The sequence below is a fragment of the Pongo abelii genome, chromosome 15, assembly GCF_028885655.2.
Source record: "Pongo abelii isolate AG06213 chromosome 15, NHGRI_mPonAbe1-v2.0_pri, whole genome shotgun sequence".
In the NCBI taxonomy this organism is placed as follows: Eukaryota; Metazoa; Chordata; class Mammalia; order Primates; family Hominidae; genus Pongo; species Pongo abelii.
This window is the reverse complement of record NC_072000.2, coordinates 22,880,894-22,900,165: the sequence shown is the minus strand read 5'-3', so window position 1 is coordinate 22,900,165 and position 19,272 is coordinate 22,880,894. Positions and strand designations below refer to the sequence as shown.

General features: G+C 41.4%; 1 pseudogene; it reads right to left on the bottom strand.

Moving 5' to 3' along the window:
• Window positions 1-6,367: 6,367 nt before the first annotated feature.
• On the bottom strand, window positions 6,368-9,338 carry LOC134760013 (sorting nexin-19-like; annotated as a pseudogene).
• Window positions 9,339-19,272: the final 9,934 nt, after the last annotated feature.

Genomic DNA, 19,272 nt, shown 5'->3' with positions numbered 1-19,272 from the left:
TCAAGAGAGCTGTAGGTAAAGAAAGGCAGATTTATTAGAGAAAGTAGAAAAATACATTGCCAGGGAGACAATGGGCAAGTCACCAGAAGCTCACTGTAAGAAAGCAAAGGCTCTCAAGAAATTTTCTAGGATGGTGTTCATTCTGTGTAGTGAAGAGAGCTTTGTGTATTATTGATAATACCAAGGTTGCAGTGAGCTAACTTGCAGGTGTCTGGTGATAGTTGGGCACAGGAAGACTGTGAGCTATTTGTGCAGGAAGACTGTGTTTCCTGGACCACGAAGAAAGGCAGACTTGTGGCTTATCTGCCTTCTCTTTTTGCTTTCCCTTGCTCCCAGCAGCCTGATTCTTTTCCCTCATTAGGACGCCACAAATGTATTTCACTTAATGATTGCATAAATTGGAATTTGATGTCTGTGTGACTTTTGCATATCTTCAGACTAGTATGCGAGAATATACATTTCTATTTTGTCTGAACCACAGTATTGTATCTTTAGTTGTCTGATCTACAGTAAAGTCTGTTTACAGAGAAACTTAAACTAATATACAATAATTAGCTGTGTCTATTTAAAATAGAGATGTTGTGTGTTCTCACATTTACTAGAAGTGTGTAACAGGTTATCTTCTACCCATTTTTCTCAATGTGTGTCTTTTCAACATCCATCAATTGCGGAGGCAAAAGGAAGATACTTTTTTATTCTTTGTTTATGTGCTTGGAAGACCGTGGTATCAGACTGAACTTAGATATTCAAGATTTGTTGCTAAGACATTATTTCATTAGAGTAGAAACGAAACTAAATTAATTTACCTTAATATTTATTTATTTATTTTTATTTTTTATTTTTTTTGAGACTGAGTCTCACTCTATCGCCCAGGCTGGGGTGCAGTGGCGAAATCTTGGCTCACTACAACCTCTACCTCCAGGTTCAAGTGGTTCTTGTGCCTCAGCCTCCCGAGTAGCTGGGATTACAGGAAATCGCCACCACACCCAGCTAATTTTTGTATTTTTAGTAGAGATGGGGTTTCACCATGTTGGTCAGGCTGGTCTCAAACTCCTGACCTCAAGTTATCCGCCCACCTCTGCCTCCCAAAATGGTGGTATTACAGGCGTGAGCCACCGCACCCGGCGTACCTTAATATTTATAAATCAAGTTAAACTCACATAACAATATGGCAAATATTATTTTGTATAGTTCAGAAATGTGTTTAATGATTTTACTTGAACTGACTGGCTACATTTCAACAAATTTGTGCTTGGTAAAGATTCAGCACCAAAAACTATGTAATTCTTACAGAGATCAAAAGTAATGCACATCATTTCAGTCATAATAATTACTTTTAACAGTTTTGAAGTATAACTGACATAAAATAAACTCACACAGTATATTTCTTCATGAAATAATGCAAAATTTCAACAGATTTGAAAAGGGGATATATAACCCAAAATATTAGTGAGTACTTATTCTCTAATTTATTCTTCCTAATAACAGTGATGCTGGTCTAATTTTATCAGGTGTATGGTTTATCATATATGAAAAATGTTTCTATTAAAGCTAATTTTTTTCCTTTTTTTTTTTTTTGGAGACAAGTTTTGCTCTTGTCACCCAGGCTGGAGTGCAATAGTGTGATCTCGGCTCACTGCAACCTCCGCTTCTCAGGTTCAAGTGATTCTCCTGCCTCAGCCTCTGAGGTAGCTGGGAATACAGGCTCATTTCACCACGCCCAACTGATTTTTGTATTTTTAGTAGAGATGGGGTTTTGCCATGTTGGCCAGGCTGCTCTTGAACTCCTGACCTCAGGTGATCCACCCACCTCAGTCTCTCAAAGTGCTGGGATTACAGGCATGAGCCACTAAGCCCGGCCTTAAACCTAATTCTTAAAGTATGTGCACGGAGGATTTTCAAATAACGTTTGGACAAATACAAAAATAATGTTAGAATTTCTTGTATCCTGGTTGCATTATTTATTATGTTATGTAAGAATTTCCTTTTTCTCTGAGATGAAATCACTTTCTGCTACTAATACTTTCTATGTGAACATAAAATTAGCATTAATTCTTCATTGTTTTATTCCTTGAATAACTACTCTCAATGTATTAGTAGAGCTTACAAAAAACATAACTACTCAAGTCACTAGTTATGCAACTTTTTTTCACATCTCTAAAATATTGTAATGGACAGATGTATGTATGTATGTATGTATGTATTTGAGATGGAGTCTCGTTCTGTTGCCCAGACTGGAGTGCAATGGCACAATCTCTACTCACTACAAACTCTGCCTCCCGGGCTCAAGCGATTCTCCTGCCTCAGCCTCCACAGTAGCTGGGACTACAGCACGCGCCCCTGTGCCCAGCTAATTTTTGTATTTTTAGTAGAGATGGGATTTCATCATGTTGCCCAGGCTGGTCTCGAACTGTTGACCTCAGCTGATCCACCCGCCCCGGTCTCCCAAAGTGCTGGGATTACAGGCGTAAGCCACCACGCCTGGTCCGATTAACTCTTTCTTATTGGTATATTAGGCTTTTCTTATTGATGTGAACACACTCAATATTATACAAAATAAGTTATTATTTATCATTCAAACTTGTGATGGTATTTTTTAATTACAGCAAAAATATACACATAAAATTTACTATCTTAATCATTTTAAGTGCAGACCTCATAAGTATTAACTACATTCACATTTCTGTGCAACAGATCTGCAGAAATTTTCCATCTCACAAAAATGTAACTCTATAGCCTTTGAGTAACAACTCCCCATTTCCTGCCTGTTGTGGTGGTTTTAAATATAATGCAATATATACTAGCTGAAAATAGAAAAAAAGAAATCCATGAAAATATTAAATGCATAGCACAAAAAATGAATAAGAGTGTATCTTTGGTTATAACTTTAAATAAGAGAACCCAAAGTAAAATACCGGTATAAATATCATATAAAATGCACAACAATTTATACTTAAGTTTTTAAAAATTTAATATTAACAAAAATAAATGTAATATACTACACAAATAGGTATTCAATAAAACTAAAGTTACTTTTTAAAACCATGTTATACTATGAATAAATCCTATTTTTAAATATTTAGGAAAGAAAACCAAGTACATCTCTTCTTTAAGAAGTTTGATTCCAATTTTAACAAACAGATGTTTTTGTTAACCAGTTTATTCCCTTACTGAAATTTTGAAGGCACAGGAAGAAGTAATATCCATTATATTGTCAAAAACAACAGTACCTGGAGGATTTAGAGGCAAAAATGAAGCCTGAGAATAGCAGGACATAGACATATTTCATAACATAGACTCACAGCAGAATGATGGTTATGTTGGTTCATTACGGAAGAAAACACTAAACATCATTTGCAAATCCACCCAATATACGATATCTTGTGACTATAAACAAGTTAGCCATGCAGAACCATGAGGCAAATGCAAAAGCAAATACACTAAAATAAATCCATTTTCTAGAAAAAATTTTAAAGCGAATATTCTAGATTCACTAAAGAATTCAGTATTGGCTTATTATGTCTTCATTTTATTTTATACTGGAACGTGTCTAATTTTATGCTAAATTTATGCTATAAGGACACCTTGCTACTCTGGAAAGGTTAAGAGGACACACAGTGGGTGGCAGACCATACTCTATTAAAAAAGAGCGTATTTTGATACATGACTTTTGTGACTCTACATTTTTAACTAAGGATAAAGAATCTGATGATTAATTAAATGATTTTTCAGTTGCTCATCAACGCCATCAGATGCCTTGAGTATACTGATGGGGATGGCATTTGGAAGAAAAGGAGGAGACCTGAATAATACTTCAGATGAAGCCTATTTCCACATCTTATTTTCCCTGTCTCTGCAGCTCTGAATTTAATTATCTGTATTGTTAATCTGGGTGAACCACCTCAGAAGACATCAGGCAACTGGATGACTGCACTTCTTTAGATTTCATGCTAGTGATTCTTATTCTCTCTCCACCCCGACACTTTGATAGTTCCTTGAAATGAGATTATATATGAGATAGAAACAAAGAATGCAGCTGTCATCATGACTCTTTCTCAGGAGCCACTGCATCTGTGTTCGTGATGTGATTACTGTGCCACCTGCCTCCCTCTTCTTAAGGCCCTTCTTTATTCCTGAAGATGTGCTTACCACGAGAGAGCTACAAACATATCATCTGCTTGCCCTGCCAGTTAAAGCAATTATGAAAATAAATTTGCAGCATCATATATAGCCTGAATATTCTCAAAAGATGTTCCTAACAGCTCTGATAACAAAATAAGTTTTCCATAGAATAGCTGCACCTACATGCTCTCTGCTTATGCAAACTTATGTTTTAATTAATCTTAAAGCAAAACTTTTCCTAAAATTTCAGAACTGAAGTCTTTTGTCATTATATGAAGAAAGATACAGTATCTAATATTGTGAACTTCTCTATTTTAAGAAGTTTTCAGACATCAAGTCTGCATAATAAAATTAACAGTTTGGAATATAAATTTATAAATAAAAAAAGCTTTAAACTATATGTTACTAACACGTTTTTCTTCGAGTGTGGTTGCCCTTATAACTTTTTGGTAGTTCAATGAAAACCACTACTTGTGAGAAAACTGAAATAGACTAGGACATAGAAGATAGATAAACAGAGAAAGAAAAGGTAAATTAACTATTTGTGCCACATGGCAAAGAAAGTTTACAGTATGTGTAGTCATTAATGTACTTGCTTATAATTATATAATATAACCAATAATGAATAATTTTAAATGCAATTTAGAATTCAGAACATTTTATACTTGATATACATTTCTGAAAGAAATATGAAATCTACCGAATGAGGGAGATACTTTATATGTGTAATTACTTACAAATGGAGAAAAGTTTTACAACAATTTGATTATAAACTATACTCAAGAGATTCAGTAAGAGAAGCATTTTTTTCTTCCACAAACCACTTTAATTGTGTGCTCACCACCTACTTCAGAATCTAAGAGAACTTTGACACCTGTTTTTGGCACCCCATTGCCTTCTCATCAGTCTAACTCCAAGACCTTCCTCCAAGTGTTAGGCTCTGGTAATTCAGTGAAAGCACGGCACTAACAGGCAAGTGTGAAGCCAAATGGCTCCGAGTAGCATCCCTGACACCTCTTTGCCAGCTATTCACATGTATTTAATAAATGCCACTTCCCTGTGACTGTCTGCACCCTCTTCTACCAGCAATTCCTCCTGATTTATCCTTCTCCTCCATCAATTCCTAATTTCTTTGCCTTTCTAATAGATGTTGTGGCCTGACAGAACACCTTTGCTAGAGTTCTTTAAAGGCTAATTATAACCATAAGGAACAGGAAATAAGAAGCTATTCCTTGTAAGTTTGCTAATCTTATCTGTTCAGAGCAATAAAAGTTCCCCATCAAAGACTTATGAAGGGAGATTTCTTCCCCACAGCTTGCTATTCCCACTCTTTTTGCATTCTTAAGACAGGAGGCAAGTGCTTTACCTTCTCCTGGGAAAAACTGAGGCTGAATATGCAAGTTGTCATGCAAATTTGCTGAAGATAATGAGAGGGTCACAAATGCAAAAACCCAGTTGCTCTAAGGCAGGGGGTTGGGAGGAGAGCCAATAAAAAAAATGTGTGGTGCAAATGCCTTTCAGGAAAGGTTGTGAAGGGTGGGGTGGATTTACCAGAAGCTTTGGCAGTCAGCTTTGAAGTCTTCTGGAAAGGAAAAGTGTAGCCTTCCAGGGAAGCAGCCTGATGACATCTTCCATAAGGCTGATGTGTTGGGAAACAGCAACACATGAGCAACAAGTCCCTTGAAAAATTTTCTTCCTTCTTCCTTGTTCTGGAACTGTTGGGAAACTAGATAAGACCCAGGAGTCTGGTTTTTGAGAAAGGCTCTGAATGAATTTTTAGTTTCCGGGTAGGAATAGAGAGCTCAGAAGGTTGTTTTGTCCTCCAGGGAAATCTGGCCATAGCTTTTTTCCTCTTCTATCCAGAGCTTGTGTGCTGGCGGATTAAGTACATCTGTGCACAGGGCCAGGTTTCTGGCAAACAATCTCAGGGGGGACGGCAAAAGGAGAAGCAAAAGGGGATTGTTCCTCTGTCTCACATCTTCTTTTCCCAAAGGAAACAGAATCTACTCACCAACAACAATCCCAACACCACAAAAGTGAAATGGAAATCAATGTGCATGCAACTGGGACACATACCCAGTGTCACCTGCTACAAATGGAGCAGAAGTGGGAGAGAATTGAGCCACTGAGAGCCTAGGCCTTCTGAGCTGTAGCCTACTTCCAGAGGGCACGGGCTTCCTCACTGGTCTCTGGGTGGCCGAGTAACTCTACTTCCCTGACCTGGGAAGGATGCGGGCATAACCAGCTAAGAGGAGACACCCATCCTCTTAGGGCTGCCTGGGGTATCTGAAGCAGAGATGGTAGCAGTGGACTCAACAGAGGCAATGAGATCCAAGAATTGCAGGATAATGTCCCCAAGGCAGTAAATCAAATGCCTGTTGATGAGTGGTTGCTGTAAGTGACTCCAAGACTAGGCGCTCAGCTGGCATTTGTTCACCCCAAGAATTTCTACTATGGGATCTGGGAGGACTCTCATTAGGCTCTGCAAAGCCTGTTTCTCAGCAGCCAGTTTCTGCTCCTGGGTCCTTACAGGCCGTGGAAACTTAGGCAAAACTCCACCAAGCCAGATGGACTCCTGAAGAAGCCAGAGGTACTGCACCCAGTGCTGTGGACTTGTTAAATTAGCTACCTGCACCTCTAGCCACCTTTGAACTAGGTTACCAAAGATAAGACGAAGAAACTTCTGCGTGTTTTCAGTACACAGCCATTTCCACTGTTCTGTTAGTAGCAAGGGAAGCAGATTCAGGGCTGTGTCAGCTAACTCTATCTCTGTTCGTGAATCGCTGTTGCTGGGATCTTGGGCTGGCACAGCTGCATCTGACAAGCAACTGTCCACATGTTCTTTGGGAAGTTGTTCAGGATCTTTTTCTGGGGCTTCTGTTGGCTGCATCTCCAGTAACTTTGTCTGTTTTTCAATAAAGGATTCCATCCCAGATATGGATAGGGTCTTGGACTCCACATTGCCTTCTTGGAGACAATGAAGAATCTTGTCTTCTGCTTCAGTCACACTTAGTGCTGGAAAAATTTTACTGGATGAGAACCTCAGCCTGGACTTGCCAGCCTTCTTGCCTTCTGTATGGGACTTGCTTTTTCAGTCTCAGCCTCACTCAGCTCCTCTGTGGGGCTCTGGGATTCAGAGCAAGGAAACGCTGTCTTCAATGTGTCCACAATGGCACTCGCCACCATCTTCTCTATTCTAGAGACCATAAATGGTTTCTTGACAAAGGAAATGCGAGCATCTGTGTTCACAGCAAGAAACTCCTGCACCTCCTCACTGTTAGCGATCTCCGGAATGGCACACAGTTGCTTCAGGAATTATTATAGGAGGCTCTTACAGGCTTCCACTCTGTCACTGTCCATGTTTCCAAATGGAAGATCTGGAAAGAGCTTTTTAGGACCCTTCACATTTTAATGAACTTTCGTAGATCTGGTTTCTTCTCCTGACAGCCTGCAGATTCAAGAACTCCCAATAGCAGTGATTCAGTGTGGTAGGCCAGCTGCTGCAGGCTGCTGCTGTTTTCACCGTCAAGGGCTGTCTCATATCTCACAGTATAGAGTGTGTATGGGTACAATCCGGTGCCACTGTGCTCTTGGGCTGTAATGGTGCCAGTGATATGAAGGTTCTGGATGACAACTGGGCCATCTGGACTGCTTAGGGGCTCAAAGCTGAAGGTGGCTGAGCTGAGAGGACCAGGTGGAGAGGAGGAAAGCAGAACTGGTGGCAGACTAGGATCAAGGTAGGTCACATCATTGGTGAGATCCTTCTTTAAGCATGAGGGCCGTGAGGAGCAGGTCTTTTCCAGCCCCTCCAGCAAAGCTGTAACAGAGGTGGTAACTTCTCCTTGTTGTATCTCCTTGTCTGCTGTGTCAATCTGGATCTCTGGGCAGAAGTTCAGTGTGGAGACAGGCAGGCCTGTCTCTGTTTCTGTCCCTGGACCCTCCTCAGCCTCTGCTCCTTCAGATCCCTCACCACCTTTGGGTTCCAGAGCCTGGGAACCCTCTAGGGCACACAGAGCATCCTGAATCCTGTCAGAAAGTGGCCTGGAGTCATGAGCATGATGGTTTCTTAGCCTACTTCAGACAGCGGAGACTCCAGCTCTGAGTCTCCACATAAGAACAGGGGGCCTCAAATATTTGGCTGTAGGAAATGAGATGAGTTGTTTCCTACTTTTCTTTTTTCAGACAATCCACCCAAATCTCCCTCTACAGCTTTGTGGCCGCCTTCAACCTCTGAGGAGAGGCCTGCAGGAATCTCTGGCTCACTGTTTACTTAGGAACCCTGGGGCTGCTACTGGAGAAGGAGCTCTCCCTTCTGGAAGCTGCTGTACCTCAGCAATCAGTGGCAGAGATGTGGGCACTGAGGTCTGTTCAGGGGCACTGGCTGGGCAGGGTGCTGGATCTCTGGCCTTGGAAAAGATACCGATGAGTACAAGGTGGATCCAGTCAGGATCTGACAGCCAGCTGATCAGTGGTAAGACTACACTGCATATGATGAGTTCAACCACTACATGGCATCCAGTATGAGTCTCCAAGTAGGACTTGAGCACCAGCCCTTGAAGCAGCAAATTCACAATACCACGTGTGTAGGTGACTTCAGCATTGGGGCTGTGCACAGTAGGGTGTGGGGCAGTAGCCCGGCAGTAAGCCTCCCAGAGGTGGGAAGGCTCAACTGGACCATTCTTCCTTGTAGTGGCCTCCTTTGCCTGAATGCAGCTCTGCAGGTGAAAAACGACAGAGTCAGAACACTCTGGGCAAGAGCATGATGTTCCATCATGCTCATCCTCCTCTGAAGCTCCTGGACCAACTCTTTCATGGCTGCCTCCATTTCCTCCGCAAAGGCTGGCTCCTGGCTCACAGAACGGTACCAGGATAATACAAAATCTCAAATAATCACATCTGGATGGTGCGGTTGATCTTCTGTTCCAGCTGTCTTTCTGCCTCAGGGCATAGAGGACAGGTGGCCAATGGGATGAAGCCTTCCAGGAGCAGTGGACTTGAAGCCACTCCAGAGACACCAGAGCCCAGCCATCCTCCCAGCACCACTAGCAATGCAGACAGAAGGCACAGCAGCCACACGCTGACCAGAAGGTGTGTGACCAGGAGCCAGCAAACAAGACCCCCACAGCCATCACCTTCCGCCTACTCAACAGGTTATTGAGGTGACAGCTGGATCTAGCTGGAGTCTCCTGGAGCGATGGCACAGTTTCTGTCTTCATGGCCGAACGGACAAGGTGGCTTCCCCAGATGACAGCCTCAAGATTTTACTCCAGAGTTAGGGAAGGGGGGAATGAACTGTGTTCCCCGATACAGGGTGATCTGGGTGCTGTTCAGGGAACCGAGGCTCCAGGCCCTCTAAGTCCTACAGGCACTGCAAAGCGACAGTGGCAGCTCTGCATCTGCCCATGGCTACCACTCACAGGGTCCTCGAACTCGCCCCTTCCAGTCGAGGTGTGGCTTTGGAGGAAAGCTCTGCGGCCTTGATACTGCCCCAGGCAGAAGACCTCTTCGTGGCCCTGGGGCCCACGGACAATTACACATGCAGAGGGCAGCGGCTGGCCAGGAATGGGTCACATGCTGCCGGGGACCATGCACCCACACTCAGCCCCGACCTGAAGTGGGCTCATCGGGGTCATCTCCACTGGCCTCGGCCTGCTGCTGCTGCAGACCTGGGCGACTGCACTCACAGCCCTGCCTGTGTTAGGGTTGCCAGCCTGCCGGCCACAGGCAACCAACAGTAGCTTTTTATAACTTAAATTTTCTATATTTTCTTTGCATATATTTTTGACTTTGATCATGTATTTTATTTAACCTGCTAACAGAATGTACCTACAGTAAGATTACAATAAAAATTACCATGGTACATGACAAATTTATTTGTAAGTGCAGTGGGAAAAAAAGTTTAATAAAAACAATAGAGATATACAATATGTGGCTTTTCACACAGTCTTTTGTCTCCCATATTATTCCTATCATTTATTCTATATTTCTAAGGTTAAGTAATATTAAGATCAGGTACAAGTGTTGTAATGTGCTTTTAATTATTATATATAAATGTATCCCAAGACAATTATATTCAACATATTATTTCAAGCTATGTACAATTTTAATAATAAGTTCATACACGTTGCTTTGAAAATGAGAGCGAATTTGAATATAACCAATAATCACAAAAATATTTACAGTGCAAATATTCTCAGCAAGATTTGAATTGTTGGTAAATTCAAAACAGATAACAAGCAAAATTTTGTATAATCTTAGTTTATGTTAAAATGTTTTGAATTCAGATTAATCACATACCTTGTTATAATGTTTTTGGTTTTGTTTTTTTGAGACAGAGTATTGCTCTGTTGCCCAGGCTGGAGTCAGTAGCATGATCTCAGCTCACTGCAACTCCTGCCTCCCAGGTTCAAATGATTCTGGTGCCTCAACATCCCAAGTATAACTGGTATTACAGGGATGTGCCATCATGCCTAGTTTTTTTTTTTTTTTTTTTTTTTTTTTTTTTTAGTCAAGACAGGTGTTTGCCATGTTGGCCAGGCTGGCCTGGAACTCCTGGCCTCAAGTAATCCACCCATGTCAATTTCCCAAAGTGCTGAGATTACAGGCATGAGCCACAGTGCCTGGCCCTGATATAATGTTTGAAAGTAATGGGTAAATAGTACATTTGAGATACTAGAGACTTATTTGGAACATTAAGTGAATATGTCTTACTCTCTTCTTTCTTTTAAGAATGTATTCTTTACCATTCTATGCAATAGCTAACATATGTGCATATTTTCTTGGGCTGTCTACATGATATACAAATATTTGGATACATACAGAAACATAAACCATTCATCTAAAAGCTTTTCAGCCTGACACATAAACTCAGGTTATTTGAAAATGGAATGGTAAGTGTTACTGAACAGCTTTTACTATGGTTCACGTTTGGTAGTATATGCTAATATCCTAAAAACAAAACAAACACCAAAAATACCTTGATTTTATAATCTAACTTCTTATGTCTAAGTTAATAAGATAATTTTGTGTTTTAACTGACTGTATTATATTTTATTTTGATGCTGTGTAATTTCACAATGCATTAAATACTAGCTGATGCTCATCAGAGGTAAACTAGTGAATTATCATCCCATTAAGATAAATTTTGTTTCTGCTAAAGTAACATCTTATTTTAAATGGAGGAATTTACTAAATGAAGTGCTAAGATTTTATTTCTGCTACTAAATGAAAGATATATGTAAAATTCAAATACATTCCATTACTCAATCTATTCTTTACTATCATGAGAATATAGACAGCATATTTTACACAGAGCATACATACAAAGCCTTATCTTCATTGAATTACAAGTAAAATATACATATGTAAATATAAATATATATACATAATTTAGATATTAAATGACAGAATTTACTTATTTACCTGTGCGTGACAGAATTTGATTCTATTAATTATTCCAGGTACAGTAACTGGTTGAAAATGGGACATGAAGTAAACTGATATGCTTAAAAGTAACTACATCCAGTGAATTCATTTTAACTTCTCCAAGCGAGGCAAGACCACCTTCTTGAGATAAGGAATGAGGGGTTACTTATTTTGTCCAAGTTGGCTCAATGATCTGGGGAACCAAAAACTGTATGTACATGGATAGTTGTTTTGTTCCCCCCACAAAAAAATTGGGGAACTCATTATTTCCCAATTCATGCTTTTATTTTCATATAAGAGAACAGTTGAAGCTCCAGAATCTTAAATTTTAGTTGACCAAATACAATGTTCCTAAAGACAAACATTTCCTTAGAATTAAGCTGGCCAGGCAGGGTGGCTCACGCCTGTAATTCCACCACTTTGGGAGGCCAAGGCGGGCGGATTGCCTGTGGTCGGGAGTTTGAGACCAGCCTTGTCAACACGGTGAAACCCTGTCTCTACTAAAAATACAAAAATTATCTAGGCCTGGTGGCATGTGCTTGTAATCCCAGTTACTAGGGAGACTGAGGCAGAAGAATCGCTTGAACCAGGGAGTCAGAGGTCGTAGTGAGCCAAGATCGCGCCACTACACTCCAGCCTGGTGATAGAGCCAGATTCTGTCTCAAAAAAAAAAAAAAAAAAAAAGAAAAGAAAAAAAGAAAAAAAAAAGAAGAGGGGAAAATAGAGTTAGGATAATAGAAAGATAGGGAATACGAAACAGAGAAAATCAACAAACCAAAATTAAATGTTTGGAAAGATAAAAAAAATTGGCAAATATTTACTTAGGCCAAGCAAGAAAAAAACAGAAGAGACTCAAATTACTAAAACTGACAATAAAAGAGAACACATCACTGCCAGTATTCCAAAATAAATATGATTAAAAGAGAATGCACTGTAAATCTTATGCCAAAAAAGTAAGATAGCCTAGATAGAATAAAGTCCTAGAACGACAGAAACTAAAATAGTCTAAAGGAGAAATAAAAAATATAAATAGATCTATGGAAGGTTAAAACATGGGGTTGTAATTTTAAAACCTTACAATAAAAATCTCATCTCACCTAGCTTCCCAGGTGAATCAAACACTCTGAGAAATTAATATCAATTGTTCACCAACTCTTACAGAAAATAAAAGGGGAGAGAACACTTCCCAATTCATTTTACAAACAGGATTACTATCACCAAAACTGAATCACAAAACAATATAGACCAGTATCTTTAATTGTTTTATAAAATCAAAAATCCTCAACAAAATACTGCCAAGCTGAATCCAGCAACATATAAAACAGATTATGCACTGTGTGCAGATGTGATTGACCCCAGGAATGCACCATTGATTTAATATTTGAAAAATCAATGAATGCAAACACCATATTAATAGAATAAAAGACCAAAATACATGAGCATCTCAATAGACAAAGCATTTGAGAAAATATTACACATTTTCATCATGAAAACACTCCAGTTATGGACAGTAAGATAACTTCCTGAAACTAGTGGTAGTTATCTATGAAACCCACAGCTATCACTACATTCTGCAATGAAAGGGTGAATCCTTTCCTGGTAGGATTAGTTACAAGAATGTCCACTCTTGCAAATTCTACTCAACGTTATACTATGGATTCTAGTGAGGTGTAGTTAGTAAAGAATAGAAAATTAAAAACATCCTGATTGAAAAGAAAATAATAAAATTATTTATATTTACAGATGGCATGATCTCATATATACATAATTCTAATAAATTTGTAAAATAGTATTCAAAATAATAAATTTGGCATGGTTTCCAGATATAGATGCAATACTAAAAATTAATTTTATTTCTATATACTGTCAATGAACTGCCTTAAAATGATATTAAAAAACAATCCCATTTATAATAGCAACAAAACAAGTAATAAATTTAGAAATTAACAAGAGCAGTTCAAAACTCATACTCTGAAACCTCCAAAATATTGTTGAAATAAATTGAAGAAGAACTAAATAAATGAGAAGAGGTGGAGCGAGATGGAGGATAGAATCTCAGTGATTGCGTCTCTGCGGGAACATTAAGTTGAACCACCGTCCAACAATCCAAGCAAGATAATACCTTCACAAGAGCTAAAAAAAGCAGGTGACAGATCACAGAACCTGGTTGCAGCTTAAAAACAAGAGAAGACACATTAAAGAAGGGGAAAAGACAGTCTTTCAGTTCCTTCACTGCCCCTCCCTCAACCCCAGGCAGTGCAGTGCGGAGAATGTGTCCACCTCTTGCAGGAGGGATAAGGAAGGGTCCATGGGACTTTACCTTGGAGCCCAGTGCCAGCTCTGCTATAGTAAAGGACAGCACTGGGAAGAACCCCATGGCCTTTGATTCCAGGCCGGTGCCCATTGAGCATTTAGACATGACCTGGTCTAAAAGGGAATCCACTACCCCGGTGGGACAAACCTGAGTCCTGACTTGCTTCACCACCAGCTGATTCAAGTGGCCTCAGGCCCCAAGTAAATGTCAGTGGCAGGCAGGCCAGAGTCACTTTGGTCCTCGGGTGAGCTCCAACCACCAACGATGTGCTGGTCTGGGAGGCTGTGGGCTTCCTATGTGACATCAGCTGCGGTGGCCACAGGGCTGCCTGTGTTACCCCAATCCCAACTCCAGGCAGTGCAGTGCAGAGAGAATTCCTTCCCTATGCAAGAAAGAGGAGAACCCAGTATCAGCCCTACCACAGTGGACACAGTGGATGCATCAGGCAGAACACTGTGGCCCTGATTCCAGGCAGGAGCTCCCAGACACCTACAGAGCCCCCTGCAGGGAGAAGGAATTCTGCCACCCTGGCGGGATGGACCCAAACCCAGGCCAGCTTCATCACCAGCAGACTAACCTGGCTTAGAAACCTAAATAAGTCAGCAGCAGTCAGGCAAAATAGTGGCCACAGGACTCAGACAAGTCCCAGTGCTGCTCTGGTCTGGGAGGCTGTGGGCTTCAGGTGTGCTGCGCCAGCTGCAGTGGCCATGAGTGCCCAAATCACACTTCTCCCAGATCCACAAAGCTTGGTGCCCAGATTCATCGCAAGGGGAAGAAGAGGGACGTGAATGAAGAACTTTGCCTGGGAACCCAGGGAATCCCTCCCTTATCTTCTCCAAGTGTGTCACGGCCACCAGGGACTTCAGTCTGCAAAAGTCACAGTGAACCTGAGCTTAAGGTGCCCTCTGGTGCTGTAACAGCTGCAGTGACCACAGGCTTGGGGAACTCAACAGTCTTGAATTTCTTGGAATTTCTGGAAGACTGAAGAAGGACAAGCACAAACAAGAACAGACGGCAAAAACTGGAATAAATACACACTTATTCAACTCCCAGGCATGAACATATGCTCAAAAGCATTAAGAACATTCAAGGAAATATGACCTCACCCAAAAATAAATGAGTCACCAGTGACCAGAGCTAAAGATGTGAGACTCGGCTGGGTGTGTTGGCTCACACCTGTAATCCCAGAACTTTGGGAGGCTGAGGTGGGTGGATTACCTGAGGTCAGGAGTTCGAAACCTTCCTGACCAACAAGGTGAAACCCCGTCTTTACTAAAAATACAAAAATTAGCTGGGTGTGGTGGCAGGTGCCTGTAGTCCCAGCTATTTGGGAGGCTGAGACAGGATAATTTCTTGAATGTGGGAGGCAGAGGTTGCAGTGAGCCAAGATTGTGCCACTGTACTCCAGGCTAGGTGATGGAATAAGACTCCATCTCACAAAAAAAATAAGAATAAAAATAAAAATAAAAAGATGTGAGACTCTCCAGACAGGGAAGTAAAAATGGCTGTTCTGAGGATACTCAATGAAATTCAAATATAGAGAAGTAATTCAGAAACGTATCAAATTTAACAAAGAGATAGAAGTAATTCAAAAAGGTGACAGAAACCTCAAAGCTGAAAAATGCAACTGATGAACTGAAAAATGCATGAGAGGGCCTCAACAGTAGAACTAATCTCAGCACAATAAAGTCCATATGTGACAAATCCACAGCTAACATCATAATCAATGGGGAAAAGTTAAGAGCTCTTCTTCTAAGATCTGGAACAAGTGTGGCTACTTTCACCACTTTTATTCATCACAGTACTAGAAGTCCTAGCTAGAGGAATTAGATAGAAGAATGCAATAAAAGGCATCCAAATTGGAAATAAAAGGAAGTCAAATTGTCTCTGTTTGCAGGTGACATAATCATATACATATGCAGAACCCTAAAGATTCCACAAAAAAAACCTACTAGAAATAATAAACAAATTTCATAAAGTTGCAAGATACAATATCAATATATAAAAATGAGTAGCACACCCATGCACCAATAGTGAAACACCTAAGAAAGAAATCAAGAAAGCTATTTCATTGCAATAGTTACCCAATGCCCCCCAAAAAAGATACCTAGAGATAAGCTTAACAAAAAGGCGAAAGATCCCACAATTAAAACTATAAAACATAGACGAAAGATATTAAAGCAGACACAAGTAAATGTAAAGATATCCCATGTCCAAGCACTAGAAGAATATCCTTAAAATATCTGTATCACCCTATGTGATCTACAGAATCAATGGAATCCATGTCAAATTAGGAAAGAGATTCTTCATAGATATAGGAAAAAAAAAAAAAAAAAACGCCAGGCACGGTGGCTCACGCTTGTAATCCCAGCACTTTGGGAGGCCAAAGCGCCTGGATCACGAGGTCAGGAATTTGAGACCAGCCTGAACAACATGGTGCAACCCCGTCTCTACTACATGTACAAAAATTAGCCAGGCATGGTGGCGCACACCTGTAATCCCAGCTACTCAGGAGGCTGAGGCAGGAGAATCGCTTGAACTCAGGAAGCAGTGCTTTTGGTGAGCCGAGATCACAGTGCACTCCAGCCTGGGCGACAGAACGAGACTCCGTCTCAAAAAAAAAAAAAAAAAAAAATCCTAAAATTCACATGGAAATGCAAAATACCTTAGATAGACAAAAGAATCTTGAATAAAAAGAAAAAAGCTGGAGGCATCACACTACCTGATTTCAAAATATACCACAAATCTAGTAACCAAAACAGCATGGTAGTGGCAAAAGAAAAAAAAATAGGTAGGGGACAGACAGAGAGAGAGAGACAGAGACACATAGACGAATGACAGACATAGACAAATGAAACAGAATAGAGAACTCAAAAATAAATTCAAGCTTTTACAGTCAACTCTTTTAACAAAGGCACCAAAAGCACACATTCGGGAAGGACAATCTCTTCAATAAACTGTGCTAGGAAAACCCAACACCCACATGTACAAGAATACATCTAGGCTGTTATCTTACCATCTACTGAAAATAAAGATTTAAATGTAGGACATGAAACTATGAAACTACTAGAGAAGAAAACATAGGAAAATGTTAGCTATGGTTAGTTAACTAACCACTATTGGTTAGTTAACCAATCGTGAAATTGGTTAGGACAAGGGATTTTCAAATACACATTAAAACCACAAGCAACAAAAGGCAAAAACAGACAAAATGCAATTGCACTAAACTTAAACGCTTCTGCAAAGTAGAGAAAGCAATCAATAGAATGAAGAAGCAATCCAGAGAATGGAAGAAAGTATTTGCAAACTATGCATCAGGCAAGGGGTTAATATAACACAAAATATATAAAGAACTCAAACTACTCAAAGCAAAAATACAAATAATCTGATTTAAAACTCAGAAAAAGATCTACCCAAAAACTTTGTCCCCCACCTTCTTTTCTCAACCACGTTTGGCCCTCTCCCTCTCGCCACCCTTTTTCTTCCTCCATCTACCCCAAAACACTTTTCCCAGTCTTTTTCCCCACTGTCATTTCGCAAAGCCTTCTCTACTCTCCTGCTCACCACCCTTTTCGCCATCCATCTACCCAAAAACTTTTCCCCCCTCACTGGACACCCTCTTTTTCTCCCTTCTGCTTTCATTCCCCTTTTGTTCCTCCATCTACCCAAAAACTTTTCCCTCATATTTTCCCAAAGCCTTCTGCCCATTCCTGCCGCTCACCGCCCGCTTTTCCAACCTCCATCTACCCCAAAACTGTTTTCCCCATCGTCTTTCCCCCACTCCTCCTTGCCACCCTCTTTCTCTTCTCCATCTACGCAAAACATCTCCCCACCGTCTTTTCACAATGCCTTCTCCCCACTCCTGCTCACCACCCTTTCTTCCTCCATCTACCCCCAAAAATTTCCCCACCGTCTTTTCACTAAGCCTTCCCCCTTCCCACTCGCCCTCTTCTTTCCTCTATCCTTACCATCCTCCTTTTGCCTTCCATCTACCCCAAAACTATTTTCCCCATCGTCTTTTTCCCAACTCTTTCCCTCCTCCCTCTCGCCACCCTCTTTTCTCCCACCTGCCACCCTCTTTTCCCGCTGCATCTACCCACATTTTACCCACCATCTGTCTTTCCTTTCCCCACCATCTGTCTCTTCTGCCCACGATCTTTTCACAAAACCTTGTCTCCCTCCCACTCGCCTCCTTTTTCCTTCTCCCGCTTACCACCCTCTTTTCCCCTCTCCCACTTGCCACCCTCTTTTCCCCCTCCATGTACCGAAAAACTTTTTTCTCCCCACTGTCTTTTCCTCATGGTCTTTTGGCAAAACCTTGTCTCCCTCTGCTTGCCACCCTCTTTTTGTCCCTCCTGCTCACCACCCTCTTTACCCCATCTACCCAAAAACTTTCTTCCTCACTGCCTTTCCCCCTCACCATCTCTTCGCAAAGCCTTCTCCTGCTCCTGCTCACCACCCTCTTTTCCCCATTCCTGCCCTTCTCTTACATGCCACCTTCCTGTCGCCCTCCATCTACCCCAAAACTATTTTTCCATCGTCGTTTTCCCAATCCTCCTTCCACTCTCCCGCTTGCCACCCCTTCTCTCCTCCATCTACCCAAAAACTTCTCCCCCACTGTTTTTTCTCCCCACTGTCTTTTCTTCCCACCCTTTTTGAAAAACCCTCTTCTTCCTCCTACTCGCCACCCTTTTTTCTTCTACTGATCACCACCCTCTTTTTCCTCCATCTGCTGAAAAAAATATTTCGCCACCATCTTGTCCCCACTGACTTTTCACAAAATCTTCTCTCCCTCCTGCTCACCACCTTCTCTCTCTTCCCCCTCCCTCTCTGCACCCTCTCCTCCTTCCTCCCACGTGCCACCCTTTTCCACCTCCATCTACCCAAGATCTTTTTACACATCTTTTCTTTCCCCACTGTCTTTCTGTTCTCCTCACCGTGTTTCTCCCCATTGTCTTTGCAAACCTTCTCTCCTTCCTACTTGTCCCCGTCTCTCCCACCACCACCCTCTCTTTCCTCCTCCTACATGCCACCCTTTTTTACCCCCCCAGATACCCAAAAACGTTTTCAACCATCTTTTCCCCACTCTCCTGCTCGCCATCCTCTTTTCCCTTTGCCGCTAACCACCCTCTTTATCCCTCCATCTACCCAAAAACTATTTACCCCCTCCTACCACTCCAGCCGAGCTGCCGTCTCTGTCGCCAGCACCCACCACAGCGAGGCGAGCCGTGGTACCACACGCTCCAGCCTCCAGCTGTGGCAAGCGACTACCCCTTCTCCTTGTCCTCTAAGCCTGGCACGGAGTAGCTGCGCAAGCAGCCACACAAGAGCCTGGAATGACCTGACGCCCCCTCTGCATGCTTTATATATGAGGCTATGCAAATGAGGTTCCTGGACTACATATTCTGATT